Source organism: Scyliorhinus torazame, chromosome 1 (assembly GCF_047496885.1).
Source record: "Scyliorhinus torazame isolate Kashiwa2021f chromosome 1, sScyTor2.1, whole genome shotgun sequence".
NCBI classification, from domain to species: domain Eukaryota; kingdom Metazoa; phylum Chordata; class Chondrichthyes; order Carcharhiniformes; family Scyliorhinidae; genus Scyliorhinus; species Scyliorhinus torazame.
This window is the reverse complement of record NC_092707.1, coordinates 8,352,365-8,366,144: the sequence shown is the minus strand read 5'-3', so window position 1 is coordinate 8,366,144 and position 13,780 is coordinate 8,352,365. Positions and strand designations below refer to the sequence as shown.

The following is a 13,780-nucleotide window of genomic DNA, read 5'->3' as shown; positions in this document are numbered from 1 at the left end:
AGGAGATATCAAAAGAACCGCTACTGGTGAATGTACAAATCTGGTGGTATCGCACACAACCTGGACTGGGATCACACACCAAAAGGGAGAGTCATTTAAGGAGTCCATTCAGCCCATCCAGTCCTTCCACAGAGAGTTTGGATTCCCCAACATAGCATTGGGCTGGTCCCCATATGATTCCAGTCATTATCCATTCCAATTTCCATCATTCTCCCATCTAACGCAGTGTCATCAACACCGACAGACGCGAGGGATCACCACCACTTGCAAGTTCCCTCCCAGACCACAGGCTATCCTGACTTGGAAATATCTCACTCTTCACTCACTGTCCCTGGGTCAGAATCCTGGGACTCCATCCCTGGGACGCCATCCCGAACAGCGCTGTGACCTGGGGAGCGATTCTCTGATCCTCAGGCTAAGTGTTGACGCCGTCGGACACGGCCTCAGGAGCAGCAATTCTGGCCCCTACTGGGGGCCAGCACGGCGCTGGAGCGACCCACGCCTCTCCAGCTGCCGATCCCGGCGTCAACTGGGCGCCGCGGGATCCGCGCGTGCACAGTGGCACCGGCGCCAACGCGAGCCTGCACAGTGTCTCCCTTCTCCGCGCTGGCCCCGATGCAACATGGCGCAGGGCTACAGGGGCCGGCGCGGAAGAAAGGAGGCCCCCATTTCGAGAGGCCGGCCCACCGATTGGTGGGCCCCGATCGCGGGCCAGGCCACAACGGAGGCCCCCCCCCCCCCCACCCCCTTGTTCTAGACCCTCCTGCAGCAGCGGAAACAACATTCCTGCATCCAGCCTGTCCATCCCTGTCAGAATATTACACATTTCCAATTAGACCCCCTCTCTGAACTCCAGTGAATCCAGGCCCAGTCGACCCAATCTCTCCTCATGCGTCAATCCTGCCATCACAGCAATCAGTCGGGTGAACATTCACAGCACTCCCTCTGTGACAAGTATGCCCTGTCTTAGATAAGGAGACCAAAACTGGACACAATACTCCACGTGTGTCTCACTAAGGTCCTGTACAGCTGCAGTAATAATAATAATGATTTTAATAATCTTTATTGTTACAAGTACTGTGACAATGAAGTTACTGTCAAAAGCCCCTAGTCGCCACATTCCGGCGCCTGTTCGGGTACACAGAGAGGGAATTCAGAATGTCCAAATTACCTAACAGCTTGTCTTTCGGGACTTGTGGGAGAAAACCGGAGCGCCCGGAGGAAACCCACGCAGACACGGGGAGAACGTGCAGACTCCGCACAGACAGTGACCCAGCGGGGAATCAAACCCACTAAGGCATCCTTGCTCAAACTTCTTGCAATGAAGGCCACCATATAATTTGCCTTGCGAACTGCTTGCTGCGCCTGTCTGCTTGGTTTCAGTGACTGGTGCCCAAGGACACCCAGGCCCCTGTGTACATCAACATTTCCCAATCTATCACCACATAAACAATACTCTGCCATTCTGTTTCTCTGTCCGAAGTGGATAACATCACACGTATCCACGTTATACTGCATCTGCCGTGTATTTGTCCACTCACACAACTTGTCGAAACCACCTTGAAGCCTCGTCACAGCCTCCTCACCACCCACATTCACACCTAGTTTTGTGATGTCAGCAAACTGGGAAATTTGGTTCCCTCATCCAAATCATTGAGGAGTCTAGAACCAGAGGGCATAATTTTTTTTAAAAAGGGGGGGATGCCAATTGGGACCGAGATGAGGAGAAATTTCTTTTCACAGGGAGTTGTGAATCTTTGGAATTCTCTATCCCAGAGGGCTGTGGAAGCTCAGTCATTGGCATGTTTAAAGCAGAGATTGATAAACTTCTGATTTACAATAACGTAAAGGGTTATGGGGATAGTTCGGTGTAAAAGGCATCAAAGTAGCCAATCGGCCATGATCGTATTGAATGGCAGAGCAGGCTCGATGGGCTGAATGGCCTGCTCCGGCTCCTATGTTCTTTTCCTATGTTTCCATATATGTTGTGAATAGCTGGGACTCAAGCTCTGTGACCCGTGGAACCCCACAAACCACCGCCTGACACTTTGAAAAAAAAAACATTTATTCCTCCCCTCTGCTGTCCGCGAACCAATCCTCAATCCATGCCAAAAATGCAGATGCAGTATAATTGGGATAAGTGTGAGGTTATTCATTTTGGAAGCAAATACAGGAAGGCAGATTACTACCTGAATGGTTGTAAATTGGGAGAGGGGAGTGTGCAGCGGGACCTGGGTGTCCTTGTGCACCAGTCGCTGAAGGTAAGCATGCAGGTGCAGCAGGTGGTAAAGAAGGCTAATGGTATGTTGGCCTTCATTGCGAGAGGATTCGAGTACAGAAGCAGGGATGTGTTGCTGCAATTATACAGGGCCTTGGTGAGGCCACACCTGGAGTATTGTGGGCAGTTTTGGTCTCCTTCTCTGAGGAAGGATGTTCTTGCTCTCGAGGGAGAGCAGCGAAGGTTTACCAGACTGATTCCAGGGATGGTGGGACTGTCATACGAGAGATTGACTAGGTTGGGAATGTTCTCGCTGGAGTTCAGAAGAATGAGGGGGGATCTCATAGAGACGTATAAAATTCTAACAGGACTGGACAGGGTAGATGCAGAGAAGATGTTACCAATGATGGGTGTGTCCAGAACCAGGGGTCACAGCCTGAGGATTCAGGGTAAACCATTTCAGACATGGATAAGGAGACAATTCTTCACACAAAGAGTGGTGAGCCTGTGGAATTCATTACCACAGGAAGTAGCTGATGCTAAAACTTTGAATATATTCAAGAGGCGGCTGGATATAGCACTTGGGGAGAATGGGATCAAAGGCTATTGGGAGAAAGCAGGATTAGGCTATTGAGTTGGATGATCAGCCATGATCGTGATGAATGGCGGAGCAGGCTCGAAGAGCCAAAAGGCCTCCTCCTGCTCCTATCTTCTATGTATCTCTGTATCGATATTACCCACAATCCCATGTATTTTTACTTTTCACACTAACCTCTTATGTGGGACTGAATCAAAAGCTTTCTGAAAATCTAAATACACCACATCCACTGGTTCACCCTTATCTACTCTGCTAGTTCCATCCTCACAAAGCTCCAGTGGTTTAGTTAAACATATTCCCTTTCATAAATCCATGTTGACTTTGTCCATTTCTGTTGATATTTTCTAAGTGTCCTTTATTCACATTCTTTATAATATATATATTTAGATAAAACAAATTTTCTTGATGGACTTAAAGTGCAAAAATATTTGCATCAAATGGCACTAGAAACTGTGATGAACAAAATTATCTAGCTCGAGTTTTCTGTTGGAATGACAAGGTGCACGATTTAACTAAATGGGAACTGTGACCCATACCGAGCGCGTTTAGCCGTGTGTATCCCAGCACTCAGAGTGTCGAGGAACACAACGCTACCTAACATGGCTCTGGTTAGGTATCGAGCCTCAGCGGGGAATGTGTGTGTAACATTATGGGAATGTTCAGAATACAAAGGGTTAATGTCATATCATAACTAATCCCTAGATGGAGCTAGATGCAGAACCATATAAAGCACTGGCACACAGACATCTGGGAGACAACTGGAGGGGAGCCCGAGAAAGCAGTGATAGAGAGGAGAGTACAGTGAGAGACAAACTGTCGAGATGGTGTTAGTTGAGCGCAGATTGTAGATTACTAGACTATTGTTGACTATAGGAGTAAGTGGTCCAACTTAATTAAGCAGTGTAAATAAATGTTATCTTAGAACATAGAAAAATACAGCACAGAACAGGCCCTTCGGCCCACAATGTTGTGCCAAACCTTTATCCTAGATTAATCATAGATTATCATAGTGCAGAAGGAGGCCATTCGGCCCATCGAGTCTGCACCGGCTCTTGGAAAGAGCACCCTACCCAATGTCAACACCTCCACCCTATCCCCACAACCCAGCAACCCCACCCAACACTAAAGGCAATTTTGGACACTAAGGGCAATTTATCATGGCCAATCCACCTAACCTGCACATCTTTGGACTGTGGGAGGAAACCGGAGCACCCGGAGGAAACCCACGCAGACACGGGGAGGATGTGCAGACTCCGCACAGACAGTGACCCAAGCCGGAATCGAACCTGGGACCCTGGAGCTGTGAAGCAATTGTGCTACCCACAATGCTACCATGCTGCCCTTAAGAACAAATAAATCTACATTATATCATTCTACCGTAATCCATGTACCTATCCAATAGCTGCTTAAAGGTCCCTAATGTTTCCGACTCAACTACTTCCACAGGCAGTGCATTCCATGCCCCCACTACTCTCTGGGTAAAGAACCTACCTCTGACATTCCCCCTATATCTTCCACCTTTCACCTTAAATTTATGTCCCCTTGTAATGGTTTGTTCCACCCGGGGAAAACGTCTCTGACTGTCCACTCTATCTATTCCCCTGATCATCTTATAAACCTCTATCAAGTCATCCCTCATCCTTCTCCGTTCTAATGAGAAAAGGCCTAGCACCCTCAACCTTTCCTCGTAAGACCTACTCTCCATTCCAGGGAACATCCTGGTAAATCTCCTTTGCACCTTTTCCAAAGCTTCCACATCCTTCCTAAAATGAGGCGACCAGAACTGTACACAGTACTCCAAATGTGGCCTTACCAAAGTTTTGTACAGCTGCATCATCACCTCACAGCTCTTAAATTCAATCCCTCTGTTAATGAACGCTAGCACACCATAGGCCTTCTTCACAGCTCTATCCACTTCAGTGGCAAATTTCAAAGATGTATGAACATAGACCCCCAAGATCTCTCTGCTCCTCCACATTGCCAAGAACCCTACCATTAACCCTGTATTCCGCATTCATATTTGTCCTTCCAAAATGGACAACCTCACACTTTTCAGGGTTAAACTCCATTTGCCACTTCTCAGCCCAGCTCTGCATCCTATCTATGTCTCTTTGCAACCGACACCAGCCCTCCTCACTATCCACAACTCCACCAATCTTCGTATCGTCTGCAAATTTACTGACCCACCCTTCAACTCCCTCATCCAAGTTATTAATGAAAATCACAAACAGCAGAGGACCCAGAGCTGATCCCTGTGGTACGCCACTGGTAACTGGGATCCAGGCTGAATATTTGCCATCCACCACCACTCTCTGACTTCTATCAGTTAGCCAGTTCGTTATCCAACTGGCCAAATGTCTTCTGTTGTCTTTGTGAACGCTACAACATCCATCCTGAGAACAAGAATGACAAAGAACACCAAGGCCACACTCGCCAAAACTCCATAGTGCAGGGAGAGATCGGGACGCCATGTTCCCACGTGCCCCCCAAAGCCCCCCCCCCCCCCCCCCCCCCCCCGGCCCAAGTCACTGGAGGAGTCATCAGTCCACCCAGACACTGGCAGCATGCCGATGAATGATGCTTACTGCACAGCAGGTGTCAGCATTTTATACAGGCCGAGGAACAGCCTGTGGGATCAATGGGTCTTTGGCATTGGGTTCAAATGGATTCGATACACCCCTCAGGCTGATCCGAAATACATCACTTCATAGACAGGCAAGAGAACAGGCCACGATTCATTTGTCCTGGAAAAGGGAGGAGCAGACTGACAGAGAAATTGTTAAAATTATGAAATGTGGGACAGTACGGTGGCGCAGTGGTTAGCACTGGGACTGTGGCGTTGAGGACCCGGGTTCGATCCCGGCTCTGGGTCACTGTCCGTGTGGAGTTTGCACATTCTCCCCGTGTCTGCGTGGGTTTCACCCCCACAACCCAAAGACTTGCAGGGGAGGTGGATTGGCCACACTAAATTGCCCCTTAATTGGAGAAAAATAATTGGGTACAGTAATTTAATTTTTTTTCAAATTATGAAATGTTTTGATAGAGTAGACAGAGAGAAGATGTTTCCACTTGTGGGGGGAGACTTGAACTAGGGCCCATTAACATCGAAAAGTCACTCATAAAAAGGGGCTGGTTTAGCACACTGGGCTAAATCGCTGGCTTGTAAAGGTTCAATTCCCCTACTGGCCTCCCCGAACAGGCGCCGGAATGTGGCGACTAGGGGCTTTTCACAGTAACTTCATTGAAGCCGACTTGTGACAATAAGCGATTATTATTATTATTAAATCCCAAGGGGAATTCGGGAGAAGCCTCTTTATCCAGAGACTGGGGTGAGTGTAGAACTCACTGGGCGGGATTCTCTGATACCCCGCTGGCTCGAAGAATCCCCGGGGGGTGGTGTGAATCCCGCCCCGCTGCCCCGACGCTGGCTGCTGTATTCTCCGGCGCCATTTTTCGGGCGGGGGCGGGATTCGCGCCACGCCGGTCGGGGGCCGTTGCCAGCGGCCGCCCCCCCCCGGTAATTCTCCAGTGCCGATGGGCCGAGCGGCCATCCAACTCAGGGGGGGCCCACACGGTGGCCTGGCCCGCGATCGGGGCCCACCCATCTGCGGGCGGGCTTGTTCCGTGGGGACACTCCTTCCTTCCGCGCCGGCAAATGTCGGGCTCCGCCATGGCCGGCACGGAGAGGAGAACCCCCCGCGCATGCGCCAAAATACGCCGGCCCGTTCTGCACATGCGCGAGATTACGCCGGCCCTTCGGCGAATGCACGGAGCGGCGCAAACCCCTCTGGCGTCCACCTAGCCCCGGAAAGTTCGGCGTGGTTGCCGCCTGTCCTCCCGCCGGCGTGGGGACTCCCCAGAAGGGAGAATACTGGCCACTGTCACAGGTCGTAGTTAAGGTAAATAAAAGGGATACATTTAGAGGGGGTTGTACAAACAAGGGAGAAAGGAATAGAAAGACATGTCGATGGGGTGGGACGGTGAGGAGGTGGGAGAAGGCTCATGTGGAGCAGATAGACCAGCACGGAGCAGTGGGGCTGAATGGGCTGTTTCTCTGCTGTTTATCCCACATAATTTGATGTAATAGCGATGAGTGAAATTTGACTCATTTCCCAGTGTGTAAAAAGGCCCGATATAACCTCCATTCAGACACAGGAAAGAGGCACTGATTACGAAACTGCACAAACAGACAAATGATAAAGCCAATTAATAATCTGTCACAAGGTGACAGGCTAGGGTTACAGTAATTGATCATGAGGTTTAATAGCTCTTTAATGGTTATTGTGACTGTCAGTTGTGATATGCATTGGGGGAGGTTCGGGATATAATGAGGCCCATCGCTGGGAATGTAGATCCAAGTTTTCTGTTCTGCCTGGCATGGCTTTCAATTGACCAGAACCACATTTTGATGAAAAATAAAACAAATTCCTTCATCTGATTCCATCGTTGCAGCTTTCACTCCCACAGAAAATTGATCTCATGGCTTCAAGATTGTAGCGGCTCTGAGTAAGGGCCTCTAGCGAGCGGTTCCCCAGTCCAAACCAGGCCCGCACCACTTTCCAAGTAGATGCAGAACCCAAAGACCCAGGGTGACAATCTGCTCCAGGATAGTTGGGTTCGGGGAGCTTGGCCCTGCCATTTTCTCCGACCACCATGCGTAACGGTGACAGTTCTTTGGCTCCTGAGTATGTCCCTGAGTCACCATCGCAACCAGTTTACCCGGCAAAGAACGGCCACAGATCAACACACGGGAAAAATAACCTGTGGATAAGAACACAGCTGCTGGAGCAGGCCACTCGGCCCATCGAGCCTGCACCGCCATTCAAGAAGTTCTGACTGTGGTCTTGACTTTGCCCCGTCTTAATGCTCGATTCCCTTGGAGATCAAACACCTGTCGAAGTCAGCCTCAAATATATCTCATGACCCAGCCTCCACTGGGTAGTGGATTCTAAAGACGAATGACCCCCCCCCCTTCCCCGAGAGAGGAAATGGGAGACTCCTTGGGCGAGATTCTCCGACCCCCCGCCGGGTCGGAGAATCGCCGGGGGTTGGCGTGAATCCCGCCCCCGCCGGTTGCCGAAGTCTCCGGCACCGGATATTCCGCGGGGGCGGGAATCGCGCCGCGCCGGTTGGCGGGCCTCCCCGCTCGATTCTCCGGCCCGGATGGGCCGAAGTCCCGCCGCTAAAATGCCTGTCCCGCCAGCGTAAATTAAACCACCTACCTTACCGGCGGGACAAGGCGGCGCGGGCGGGCTCCGGTGTCCTGGGGGGCGCGCGGGGCGATCTGGCCCCGGGGGGTGCCCCCACGGTGGCCTGGTCCACGATCGGGGCCCACCAATCCGCGGGCGGGCCTGTGCCGTGGGGGCACTCTTTCCCTTCAGCCTCCGCCACGGTCTCCACCATGGCGGAGGCAGAAGAGACTCCCTCCACTGCGCATGCGCGGGAATGCCGTCAGCGGCCGCTGACGCTCCCGCGCATGCGCCGCCCGGAGATGTCATTTCCGTGCCAGCTGGCGGGGCACCAAAGGCCGTTTCCGCCAGCTTGCGGGGCGGAAATTCGTCCGGCGCCGACCGAGCCCCTCAATGTTGGGGCTCGGCCCCCAAAGATGCGGAGCATTCCGCACCTTTGGGGCGGCGCGATGCCCGTCTGATTTGCGCCGTTTTGGGCGCCAGTCGGCGGACATCGTGCCGTTTCCGGAGAATTTCGCCCCTTATTCTGAAACTGTGCCCCCGAGTTGTAGATTCTCCCCCTGAGAGGAAATATCAGCATCCACCCTATCCAAGCCCCTTCAGAGTCTTCTACGTTTCAATAAAATCACCTCTCATCCTGTTGAACACCAATGAGAAAGGCCCAACCTGCCCAACCTTTCCTGATCAGATAAACCCTTTCATCACAGGGATCAGCTCAGTGAACTTCCACATTTTTGTCAGTAAACAACCAGATGATACATTTCGATTTGCTGGACTCTTTTCTGACATCCTCTCTCATTATTTATTACTGGTTGCTCCGCATCTGGAGCCTTGTGCACAGTTCTGGTCTCCTTATTTGAGGAGGGATGTAGTGACATTGGAGGCAGTTCAGAGGAGATTCACTAGATTGATTCCAGAGGTGAGGGGTTTGTTTGTCGTATGAGGAGAGATTGAACAGTTTAGGCCGATACTCTCTAGAGTTTAGAAGGATGAGGGGAGATCTGATTGAGGTGCACAAGATGATAAAAGTAGACATGAAGCAAATTCTTCCTCTTGTGTGGCATTCTAGAACGTGGGGCGAACTTCTCCAGTATCGGCGCGATGTCTGCCGACTGGCGCCCAAAATGGCGCAAATCAGTCGGGCATCGCGCCGCCCCAAAGGTGCGGAATGCTCCGCATCTTTGGGGGCCGAGCCCCAACCTTCACACCCCTGGAGTTCCACCAGAGTTACAGTGACAGAGCTGAACTTGTGCTTTTCATACCCAACACACATATTTCAGGACCCAGTGTGTGCAGGGTTATGACCCAATATTTCCACAACACTTATCCCCAGTAACACTCCTTTCCTTCGGGAATCTGCTGAAGATGCCGCTCACTTTATTTCCATCTTTCCTCTTCCAAATGACTTGTAATCGTCAGCACAGGGCTGGGTTTGAGACACTCTGCTCCTGATGTTGATCAGGCAAGAGTCTGAGAAAGGTCTTTCAGAAAACATAGCGCTGGGAAACAGTGAAAGTTGCAAGAAAGTTATAAACTTTTATTTTGTTTTTTGAAAATGATCCGGACTCTGTAAGTAAGACATCACTGAAAATATCAGCTAAGTGACTGAAATGATGTTTATAAAGACGCACTATGAAGGCTGAAGTAAGGCTGATAATTTACAGAAAGAACTTGTGGTCCCAGTCCATGAGGTTTCGATTTGGCAGATGAAGACAGTGCTGAACATTTCCAGTCCTCATTTAGCATTTTAATTCATAACATACACTGAGGTAATGTTAGCAGTGCTCCCCAGCAAAACAAGATATGCTTAATCTTTGCAAGTCCGTGCACATTCCACGGCTGGTTGTTAACCCCCCCGCCTCACTGGGAGGACTCAGCACTCTCCATCTCTCTGAAACAGTGGACAGGCTGAAGGGGTTTCGGAGCAGTGTGTGCAACATGGTGGGATGCTGCAGAACTGCAGGAGAGCTGCCCGTCAAAATGCACTGAAATGACTTAAGTCCAAATGAACATTTACATAGATACATAGAACATACAGTGCAGAAGGAGGCCATTCGGCCCTTTGAGTCTGCACCGACTCACTTAAGCCCTCACTTCCACCCTATCCCCGTAACCGAATAACCCCTCCTAACCTTTTTGGACACTAAAGGCAATTTATTGAGGGGATTGAGGGTGATTTAGAGATGTGGATCAGAAATTGGCTAGCTGAAAGAAGACAGAGGGTGGTGGTTGATGGGAAATGTTCAGAATGGAGTTCAGTTACAAGTGGCGTACCACAAGGATCTGTTCTGGGGCCGTTGCTGTTTGTCATTTTTATCAATGACCTAGAGGAAGGCGCAGAAGGGTGGGTGAGTAAATTTGCAGACGATACTAAAGTCGGTGGTGTTGTCGACAGTGTGGAAGGATGTAGCAGGTTACAGAGGGACATAGATAAGCTGCAGAGCTGGGCTGAGAGGTAGTAAATGGAGTTTAATGTAGAGAAGTGTGAGGTGATTCACTTTGGAAGCAATAACAGGAATGCGGAATATTTGGCTAATGGTAAAGTTCTTGGAAGTGTGGATGAGCAGAGGGATCTAGGTGTCCATGTACATAGATCCCTGAAAGTTGCCACCCAGGTTGATAGGGTTGTGAAGAAGGCCTATGGAGTGTTGGCCTTTATTGGTAGAGGGATTGAGTTCCGGAGTCAGGAGGTCATGTTGCACCTGTACAAAACTCTGGTACGGCCGCATTTGGAGTATTGCGTACAGTTCTGGTCACCGCATTATAGGAAGGACGTGGAGGCTTTGGAGCGGGTGCAGAGGAGATTTACCAGGATGTTTCCGGGTATGGAGGGAAAATCTTATGAGGAAAGGCTGATGGACTTGAGGTTGTTTTCGTTGGAAGAAGGTTAAGAGGAGACTTAATAGAGGCATACAAAATGATCAGGGGGTTAGATAGGGTGGGTAGTGAGAGCCTTCTCCCGCGGATGGAAATGGCAAGCACGAGGGGACATAGCTTTAAACTGAGGGGTAATAGATATAGGACAGAGGTCAGAGGTAGGTTCTTTACGCAAAGAGTGGTGAGGCCGTGGAATGCCCTACCTGCAACAGTAGTGAACTCGCCAACATTGAGGGCATTTAAAAGTTTATTGGATAAGCATATGGATGATAATGGCATAGTGTAGGTTAGATGGCTTTTGTTTCGCTGCAACATCGTGGGCCGAAGGGCCTGTACTGCGCTGTATCGTTCTATGTTCTATGTTCTATGTAGTCCCATTCCCCAGCCCTCCCCAGCTAGTCCCATTCCCCAGCTCTCCCCAGCTAGTCCCATTCCCCAGCCCTCCCCAGCTAGTCCCATTCCCCAGCCCTCCCCAGCTAGTCCCATTCCCCAGCCCTCCCCAGCTAGTCCCATTTCCCAGCCATCCCCAGCTAGTCCCATTCCCCAGCCATCCTCAGCTAGTCCCATTCCCCAGCCCTCCCAGCTAGTCCCATTCCCCAGCCCTCCTCAGCTAGTCCCATTCCCCAGCCCTCCCCAGCTAGTCCCATTCCCACTCTTCTGGTGGAGAGGAAACCCGAGACACTACACGTGTAGTGTCTCCCACCCACCCTCCTCCTCTAACCTAATAATAAAACCCATTGGTCTGAGGTAAGTACCATATTTTATTATATTATTATTATTTTTTATAAAAATTTAATTTAGTTTTTAGCCAGATCTTGGTAGAAAGTTAGAGGAATGGCAGGGAAGGGAGTGCAATGTTCCTCCTGCAGGATGTTTGAGGTGAGGGATGCAGTTAGTGTCCCTGCTGATTTTACCTGCAGGAAGTGCTGCCATCTCCAGCTCCTCCAAGACCGAGTTAGGGAACTGGAGCTGGAGTTGGAAGAACTTCGGATCATTCGGGAGGCAGAAGGGGTCATAGATAGCAGCTTCAGGGAATTAGTTACACCAAAGATTGGAGATAGGTGGGTAACTGTAAGAGGGACTGGGAAAAAGCAGTCAGTGCAGGGATCCCCTGCGGTCGTCCCCCTGAGAAACAAGTATTCCGCTTTGGATACTTGCGGGGGGGGGGACTTACCAGGGGTAAGCCATGGGGTACGGGCCTCTGGAGTCTGTCCCTGTTGCTCAGAAGGGAAGGGGGGAGAGGAGCAGAGCATTAGTAATTGGGGACTCTATAGTCAGGGGCACAGATAGGAGATTTTGTGGGAGCGTGAGAGACTCGCGTTTGGTATGTTGCCTCCCAGGTGCAAGGGTACGTGATGTCTCGGATCGTGTTTTCCGGGTCCTTAGGGGGGAGGGGGAGCAGCCCCAAGTCATGGTCCACATTGGCACTAACGACATAGGTAGGAAAGGGGACAAGGATGTCAGGCAGGCTTTCAGGGAGCTAGGATGGAAGCTCAGAACTAGAACAAACAGAGTTGTTATCTCTGGGTTGTTGCCCGTGCCACGTGATAGTGAGATGAGGAATAGGGAGAGAGAGCATTTAAACACGTGGCTACAGGGATGGTGCAGGCGGGAGGGATTCAGATTTTTGGATAACTGGGGCTCTTTCTGGGGAAGGTGGGACCTCTACAGACAGGATAGTCTACATCTGAACCTGAGGGGCACAAATATCCTGGGGGGGAGATTTGTTAGTGCTCTTTGGGGGGGTTTAAACTAATGCAGCAGGGGCATGGGAACCTGGATTGTAGTTTTAGGGTAAGGGAGAATGAGAGTATAGAGGTCAGGAGCACAGATTTGACGTCGCAGGAGGGGGCCAGTGTTCAGGTAGGTGGTTTGAAGTGTGTCTACTTCAATGCCAGGAGTATACGAAACAAGGTAGGGGAACTGGCAGCATGGGTTGGTACCTGGGACTTCGATGTTGTGGCCATTTCGGAGACATGGATAGAGCAGGGACAGGAATGGATGCTGCAGGTTCCGGGGTTTAGGTGTTTTAGTAAGCTCAGAGAAGGAGGCAAAAGAGGGGGAGGTGTGGCGCTGCTAGTCAAGAGCAGTATTACGGTGGTGGAGAGGATGCTAGATGGGGACTCTTCTTCCGAGGTAGTATGGGCTGAAGTTAGAAACAGGAAAGGAGAGGTCACCCTGTTGGGAGTTTTTTATAGGCCTCCTAATAGTTCTAGGGATGTAGAGGAAAGGATGGCGAAGATGATTCTGGATAAGAGCGAAAGTAACAGGGTAGTTATTATGGGAGACTTTAACTTTCCAAATATTGACTGGAAAAGATATAGTTCGAGTACAATAGATGGGTCGTTTTTTGTACAGTGTGTGCAGGAGGGTTTCCTGAAACAATATGTTGACAGGCCAACAAGAGGCGAGGCCACGTTGGATTTGGTTTTGGGTAATGAACCAGGCCAGGTGTTGGATTTGGAGGGAGGAGAGCACTTTGGGGACAGTGACCACAATTCGGTGACGTTTACGTTAATGATGGAAAGGGATAAGTATACACCGCAGGGCAAGAGTTATAGCTGGGGGAAGGGCAATTATGATGCCATTAGACATGACTTGGGGGGGATAAGGTGGAGAAGTAGGCTGCAAGTGTTGGGCACACTGGATAAGTGGGGCTTGTTCAAGGATCAGCTACTGCGTGTTCTTGATAAGTATGTACCGGTCAGACAGGGAGGAAGGCGTCGAGCGAGGGAACCGTGGTTTACCAAGGAAGTGGAATCTCTTGTTAAGAGGAAGAAGGAGACCTATGTGAAGATGAGGTGTGAAGTTTCAGTTGGGGCGATGGATAGTTACAAGGTAGCGAGGAAGGATCTAAAGAGAGAGCTAAGACGAGCAAGGAGGGGACATGAGAAGTAT

General features: G+C 50.4%; 1 protein-coding gene across 2 annotated transcripts in view; it reads right to left on the bottom strand.

The window, feature by feature from the left end:
- adgrd1 (adhesion G protein-coupled receptor D1) overlaps positions 1 to 13,780 on the bottom strand; it is an 850,441-nt gene that overhangs the window by 453,954 nt on the left and 382,707 nt on the right. The window lies entirely within an intron of this gene.